Here is a 7,664-nt window from a genome sequence, read left to right as displayed (position 1 = left end):
CTTCTAGCTGTGTGTGGGACTTGTTGTATTAGTCCATCTACACTGACCTCCATCAGGTTGCAAACTGAATATATTTTTTTCTGCATCTACCTCTGAAAAAATATTGGGCTTCTAGCTGTGTGTGGGACTTGTTCTATTAATCCATCTATACAGACCTCCATCAGGTTGCAAACTGAATATATTTTTTTCTGCATCTACCTCTGAAAAAATATTGGGCTTCTAGCTGTGTGTGGGACTTGTTCTATTAATCCATCTATACAGACCTCCATCAGGTTGCAAACTGAATATATTTTTTTCTGCATCTACCTCTGAAAAAATATTGGGCTTCTAGCTGTGTGTGGGACTTGTTCTATTAATCCATCTATACAGACCTCCATCAGGTTGCAAACTGAATATATTTTTTTCTGCATCTACCTCTGAAAAAATATTGGGCTTCTAGCTGTGTGTGGGACTTGTTGTATTAGTCCATCTATACTGACCTCCATCAGGTTGCAAACTGAATATATTTTTTTCTGCATCTACCTCTGAAAAAATATTGGGCTTCTAGCTGTGTGTGGGACTTGTTCTATTAATCCATCTATACAGACCTCCATCAGGTTGCAAACTGAATATATTTTTTTCTGCATCTACCTCTGAAAAAATATTGGGCTTCTAGCTGTGCGTGGGACTTGTTCTGTTAATCCATCTATACAGACCTCCATCAGGTTGCAAACTGAATATATTTTTTTCTGCATCTACCTCTGAAAAAATATTGGGCTTCTAGCTGTGTGTGGGACTTGTTCTATTAATCCATCTATACAGACCTCCATCAGGTTGCAAACTGAATATATTTTTTTCTGCATCTACCTCTGAAAAAATATTGGGCTTCTAGCTGTGTGTGGGACTTGTTCTATTAATCCATCTATACAGACCTCCATCAGGTTGCAAACTGAATATATTTTTTTCTGCATCTACCTCTGAAAAAATATTGGGCTTCTAGCTGTGTGTGGGACTTGTTGTATTAGTCCATCTATACTGACCTCCATCAGGTTGCAAACTGAATATGTTTTTTTCTGCATCTACCTCTGAAAAAATATTGGGCTTCTAGCTGTGTGTGGGACTTGTTCTATTAATCCATCTATACAGACCTCCATCAGGTTGCAAACTGAATATATTTTTTTCTGCATCTACCTCTGAAAAAATATTGGGCTTCTAGCTGTGTGTGGGACTTGTTCTATTAATTCATCTATACAGACCTCCATCAGGTTGCAAACTGAATATATTTTTTTCTGCATCTACCTCTGAAAAAATATTGGGCTTCTAGCTGTGTGTGGGACTTGTTGTATTAGTCCATCTATACTGACCTCCATCAGGTTGCAAACTGAATATATTTTTTTCTGCATCTACCTCTGAAAAAATATTGGGCTTCTAGCTGTGTGTGGGACTTGTTGTATTAGTCCATCTATACTGACCTCCATCAGGTTGCAAACTGAATATATTTTTTTCTGCATCTAAGTCTGAAAAAATATTGGGCTTCTAGCTGTGTGTGGGACTTGTTCTATTAATCCATCTATACAGACCTCCATCAGGTTGCAAACTGAATATATTTTTTTCTGCATCTACCTCTGAAAAAATATTGGGCTTCTAGCTGTGTGTGGGACTTGTTCTATTAATCCATCTATACAGACCTCCATCAGGTTGCAAACTGAATATATTTTTTTCTGCATCTACCTCTGAAAAAATATTGGGCTTCTAGCTGTGTGTGGGACTTGTTGTATTAGTCCATCTATACTGACCTCCATCAGGTTGCAAACTGAATATATTTTTTTCTGCATCTACCTCTGAAAAAATATTGGGCTTCTAGCTGTGTGTGGGACTTGTTCTATTAATCCATCTATACAGACCTCCATCAGGTTGCAAACTGAATATATTTTTTTCTGCATCTACCTCTGAAAAAATATTGGGCTTCTAGCTGTGTGTGGGACTTGTTCTATTAATCCATCTATACAGACCTCCATCAGGTTGCAAACTGAATATATTTTTTTCTGCATCTACCTCTGAAAAAATATTGGGCTTCTAGCTGTGTGTGGGACTTGTTCTATTAATCCATCTATACAGACCTCCATCAGGTTGCAAACTGAATATATTTTTTTCTGCATCTACCTCTGAAAAAATATTGGGCTTCTAGCTGTGTGTTGGACTTGTTGTATTAGTCCATCTATACTGACCTCCATCAGGTTGCAAACTGAATATATTTTATTCTGCATCTACCTCTGAAAAAATATTTGGCTTCTATCTGTGTGTGGGACTTGTTCTATTAATCCATCTATACAGACCTCCATCAGGTTGCAAACTGAATATATTTTTTTCTGCATCTACCTCTGAAAAAATATTGGGCTTCTAGCTGTGTGTGGGACTTGTTCTATTAATCCATCTATACAGACCTCCATCAGGTTGCAAACTGAATATATTTTTTTCTGCATCTACCTCTGAAAAAATATTGGGCTTCTAGCTGTGTGTGGGACTTGTTCTATTAATCCATCTATACAGACCTCCATCAGGTTGCAAACTGAATATATTTTTTTCTGCATCTACCTCTGAAAAAATATTGGGCTTCTAGCTGTGTGTGGGACTTGTTGTATTAGTCCATCTACACTGACCTCCATCAGGTTGCAAACTGAATATATTTTTTTCTGCATCTACCTCTGAAAAAATATTGGGCTTCTAGCTGTGTGTGGGACTTGTTCTATTAATCCATCTATACAGACCTCCATCAGGTTGCAAACTGAATATATTTTTTTCTGCATCTACCTCTGAAAAAATATTGGGCTTCTAGCTGTGTGTGGGACTTGTTCTATTAATCCATCTATACAGACCTCCATCAGGTTGCAAACTGAATATATTTTTTTCTGCATCTGCCTCTGAAAAAATATTGGGCTTCTAGCTGTGTGTGGGACTTGTTCTATTAATCCATCTATACAGACCTCCATCAGGTTGCAAACTGAATATATTTTTTTCTGCATCTACCTCTGAAAAAATATTGGGCTTCTAGCTGTGTGTGGGACTTGTTGTATTAGTCCATCTATACTGACCTCCATCAGGTTGCAAACTGAATATATTTTTTTCTGCATCTACCTCTGAAAAAATATTGAGCTTCTAGCTGTGTGTGGGACTTGTTCTATTAATCCATCTATACAGACCTCCATCAGGTTGCAAACTGAATATATTTTTTTCTGCATCTACCTCTGAAAAAATATTGGGCTTCTAGCTGTGCGTGGGACTTGTTCTGTTAATCCATCTATACAGACCTCCATCAGGTTGCAAACTGAATATATTTTTTTCTGCATCTACCTCTGAAAAAATATTGGGCTTCTAGCTGTGTGTGGGACTTGTTCTATTAATCCATCTATACAGACCTCCATCAGGTTGCAAACTGAATATATTTTTTTCTGCATCTACCTCTGAAAAAATATTGGGCTTCTAGCTGTGTGTGGGACTTGTTGTATTAGTCCATCTATACTGACCTCCATCAGGTTGCAAACTGAATATATTTTTTTCTGCATCTACCTCTGAAAAAATATTGGGCTTCTAGCTGTGTGTGGGACTTGTTGTATTAGTCCATCTATACTGACCTCCATCAGGTTGCAAACTGAATATATTTTTTTCTGCATCTAAGTCTGAAAAAATATTGGGCTTCTAGCTGTGTGTGGGACTTGTTCTATTAATCCATCTATACAGACCTCCATCAGGTTGCAAACTGAATATATTTTTTTCTGCATCTACCTCTGAAAAAATATTGGGCTTCTAGCTGTGTGTGGGACTTGTTCTATTAATCCATCTATACAGACCTCCATCAGGTTGCAAACTGAATATATTTTTTTCTGCATCTACCTCTGAAAAAATATTGGGCTTCTAGCTGTGTGTGGGACTTGTTCTATTAATCCATCTATACAGACCTCCATCAGGTTGCAAACTGAATATATTTTTTTCTGCATCTACCTCTGAAAAAATATTGGGCTTCTAACTGTGTGTTGGACTTGTTGTATTAGTCCATCTATACTGACCTCCATCAGGTTGCAAACTGAATATATTTTATTCTGCATCTACCTCTGAAAAAATATTGGGCTTCTAGCTGTGTGTGGGACTTGTTCTATTAATCCATCTATACAGACCTCCATCAGGTTGCAAACTGAATATATTTTTTTCTGCATCTACCTCTGAAAAAATATTGGGCTTCTAGCTGTGTGTGGGACTTGTTCTATTAATCCATCTATACAGACCTCCATCAGGTTGCAAACTGAATATATTTTTTTCTGCATCTACCTCTGAAAAAATATTGGGCTTCTAGCTGTGTGTGGGACTTGTTCTATTAATCCATCTATACAGACCTCCATCAGGTTGCAAACTGAATATATTTTTTTCTGCATCTACCTCTGAAAAAATATTGGGCTTCTAGCTGTGTGTGGGACTTGTTGTATTAGTCCATCTACACTGACCTCCATCAGGTTGCAAACTGAATATATTTTTTTCTGCATCTACCTCTGAAAAAATATTGGGCTTCTAGCTGTGTGTGGGACTTGTTCTATTAATCCATCTATACAGACCTCCATCAGGTTGCAAACTGAATATATTTTTTTCTGAATCTACCTCTGAAAAAATATTGGGCTTCTAGCTGTGTGTGGGACTTGTTCTATTAATCCATCTATACAGACCTCCATCAGGTTGCAAACTGAATATATTTTTTTCTGCATCTGCCTCTGAAAAAATATTGGGCTTCTAGCTGTGTGTGGGACTTGTTCTATTAATCCATCTATACAGACCTCCATCAGGTTGCAAACTGAATATATTTTTTTCTGCATCTACCTCTGAAAAAATATTGGGCTTCTAGCTGTGTGTGGGACTTGTTGTATTAGTCCATCTATACTGACCTCCATCAGGTTGCAAACTGAATATATTTTTTTCTGCATCTACCTCTGAAAAAATATTGAGCTTCTAGCTGTGTGTGGGACTTGTTCTATTAATCCATCTATACAGACCTCCATCAGGTTGCAAACTGAATATATTTTTTTCTGCATCTACCTCTGAAAAAATATTGGGCTTCTAGCTGTGCGTGGGACTTGTTCTGTTAATCCATCTATACAGACCTCCATCAGGTTGCAAACTGAATATATTTTTTTCTGCATCTACCTCTGAAAAAATATTGGGCTTCTAGCTGTGTGTGGGACTTGTTCTATTAATCCATCTATACAGACCTCCATCAGGTTGCAAACTGAATATATTTTTTTCTGCATCTACCTCTGAAAAAATATTGGGCTTCTAGCTGTGTGTGGGACTTGTTCTATTAATCCATCTATACAGACCTCCATCAGGTTGCAAACTGAATATATTTTTTTCTGCATCTACCTCTGAAAAAATATTGGGCTTCTAGCTGTGTGTGGGACTTGTTGTATTAGTCCATCTATACTGACCTCCATCAGGTTGCAAACTGAATATGTTTTTTTCTGCATCTACCTCTGAAAAAATATTGGGCTTCTAGCTGTGTGTGGGACTTGTTCTATTAATCCATCTATACAGACCTCCATCAGGTTGCAAACTGAATATATTTTTTTCTGCATCTACCTCTGAAAAAATATTGGGCTTCTAGCTGTGTGTGGGACTTGTTCTATTAATTCATCTATACAGACCTCCATCAGGTTGCAAACTGAATATATTTTTTTCTGCATCTACCTCTGAAAAAATATTGGGCTTCTAGCTGTGTGTGGGACTTTTTCTATTAATCCATCTATACAGACCTCAATCAGGTTGCAAACTGAATATATTTTTTTCTGCATCTACCTCTGAAAAAATATTGGGCTTCTAGCTGTGTGTGGGACTTTCTCTATTAATCCATCTATACTGACCTCCATCAGGTTGCAAATTAAAAATAATTTTTTTCTGCATCTACCTCTGAAGAAATATTGGGCTTCTAGCTGTGTGTGGGACTTTCTCTATTAGTCCATCTATACTGACCTCCATCAGGTTGCAAATTAAAACTAATTTTTGTCTGCATCTAGCTCTGAAAAAATATTTGGCCTTCTAGCAGTGTGTGGGACTTTCTCTATTAGTCCATCTATACTGACCTCCATCAGGTTGCAAATTGAATATAATTTTTTTCTGCATCTAACCCAGCCAATAGTTTTGGCCTAATACCCCAGTTTGGCCACTCAGCTCTGCTCGGTTCCCATCCATTGTTTTTTTGTGCAAACAACTCCAGAGTTGTTAATTAGTTAACCACCAAAATGAGTGGAAAAAGGCCTGCTGCTGGTGGAAAGGGGAATAGGCGTGTTGGGAAGGGGAAAAAAGGGTGTGTCCGTGGGGTAGGTGTTAAAGCAACAGTAACATCTGCAGAAGAAAGACCATCTTCCAGCCAAACTAAAATGTCTACTTCTTTTAGTGGACAATGTGATAAGATCCCTTTCTTACGGCCACGCCAATCGCTACAAATTCCAGATGAGGCACAAAAACAGCAGGTGCTTCAACGGATGTCAAGTGCTCCTTTAAGTGGGCTCTCCTCCACATTAACTTCAACATCACAAATACTCCAGTCCTCAAAGGTGTCACCCCAATCGCACGTGCTTCCTCACAGCTCCCAAATCTCCAGCTGCCCGTCTGAGTATGAGGTAGAACAGATGGTTGAGTCTGCAGAGCTGTTTACTCATACTATAGCCTGGGAATCAGAGGTCGACTCCAGCGCTTCTGTGAGTCCAGACGAGGAAATGATCTGCACTGATGCCCAGAATCTTTATGAGTCGGATCCAGGACCAGACGCAGAAGGTTCTGACCATAATGTAGACCCTCATTCCCAAACTGTAACTCCTGTTGCTGGAGACAATGAGGAAGATGATGATAAGACTCAAATACCTGATTGGAGCGACAACTTTAGTTTTTTGTCAGGGCAGGAACAGGTTGGCTTTGAGGACGACGGGTGTGATAACGCACAGGGTGATGATGATGAGGTTGGAGATCCCAATTACTGTCAACCCACAGTCAGCCAAGAGATGAGGTCAGCAGAGGAGGTGGAGGATGATGCTAGTGATGACGAGGTCAGGTTGCGCCTTCCTGGACAGAGACGTAGTACTGGAAGCACGTCAACAACTACATCCTCAAACACAACTCTGCCTCTCACCACAAGTCGTGGTGGCTCTTCAGGTCGCATGGGTGCTAAGCCTTGCATAGCCTGGGCATTTTTTCAGATCAATAAAGATGACCCAACTCGTGTTATCTGTAACATTTGTCAGCAAAAGCTAAGTAGAGGCCAAAAAATACATAGTTTGAGTACTTCATGCATGAACCGGCACATGGACATGAAGCATAATTTGCAGTGGGAAGCTCAGTGTGCTACAATGCGGCCTAGCCGGCCGGGCCAACCACCGTCTGCCATATCTTGTGCATCCGCGGCCTCTTCATCCCCTGTGACTGGGGGGACAGCAGTCACACCTGTTTTGGGGCGCAGACCTGCCACCTCTTTACCCGCAACAGCCAGCGTGATTGGCAGATCATCATTTTCTTTGGAGGTGGTAACACCAGCTGGTGTTGAGCGCTGTCCGACATCGATAGCACCACCTTTGGATCAAGGCAACCTAACATGTCCGCCTGCATCTTCCTCACAGACCGGCAGTTTGCCGGGGACACCCTTATCAACCCCG

The sequence above is a fragment of the Phyllobates terribilis genome, unplaced genomic scaffold, assembly GCF_046119375.1.
Source record: "Phyllobates terribilis strain yellow unplaced genomic scaffold, ASM4611937v1 Scaffold_2__4_contigs__length_985480577, whole genome shotgun sequence".
Classification (NCBI taxonomy): Eukaryota; Metazoa; Chordata; class Amphibia; order Anura; family Dendrobatidae; genus Phyllobates; species Phyllobates terribilis.
The sequence above is the reverse complement of the archived record's forward strand: the minus strand, read 5'-3'. Positions refer to the sequence as shown.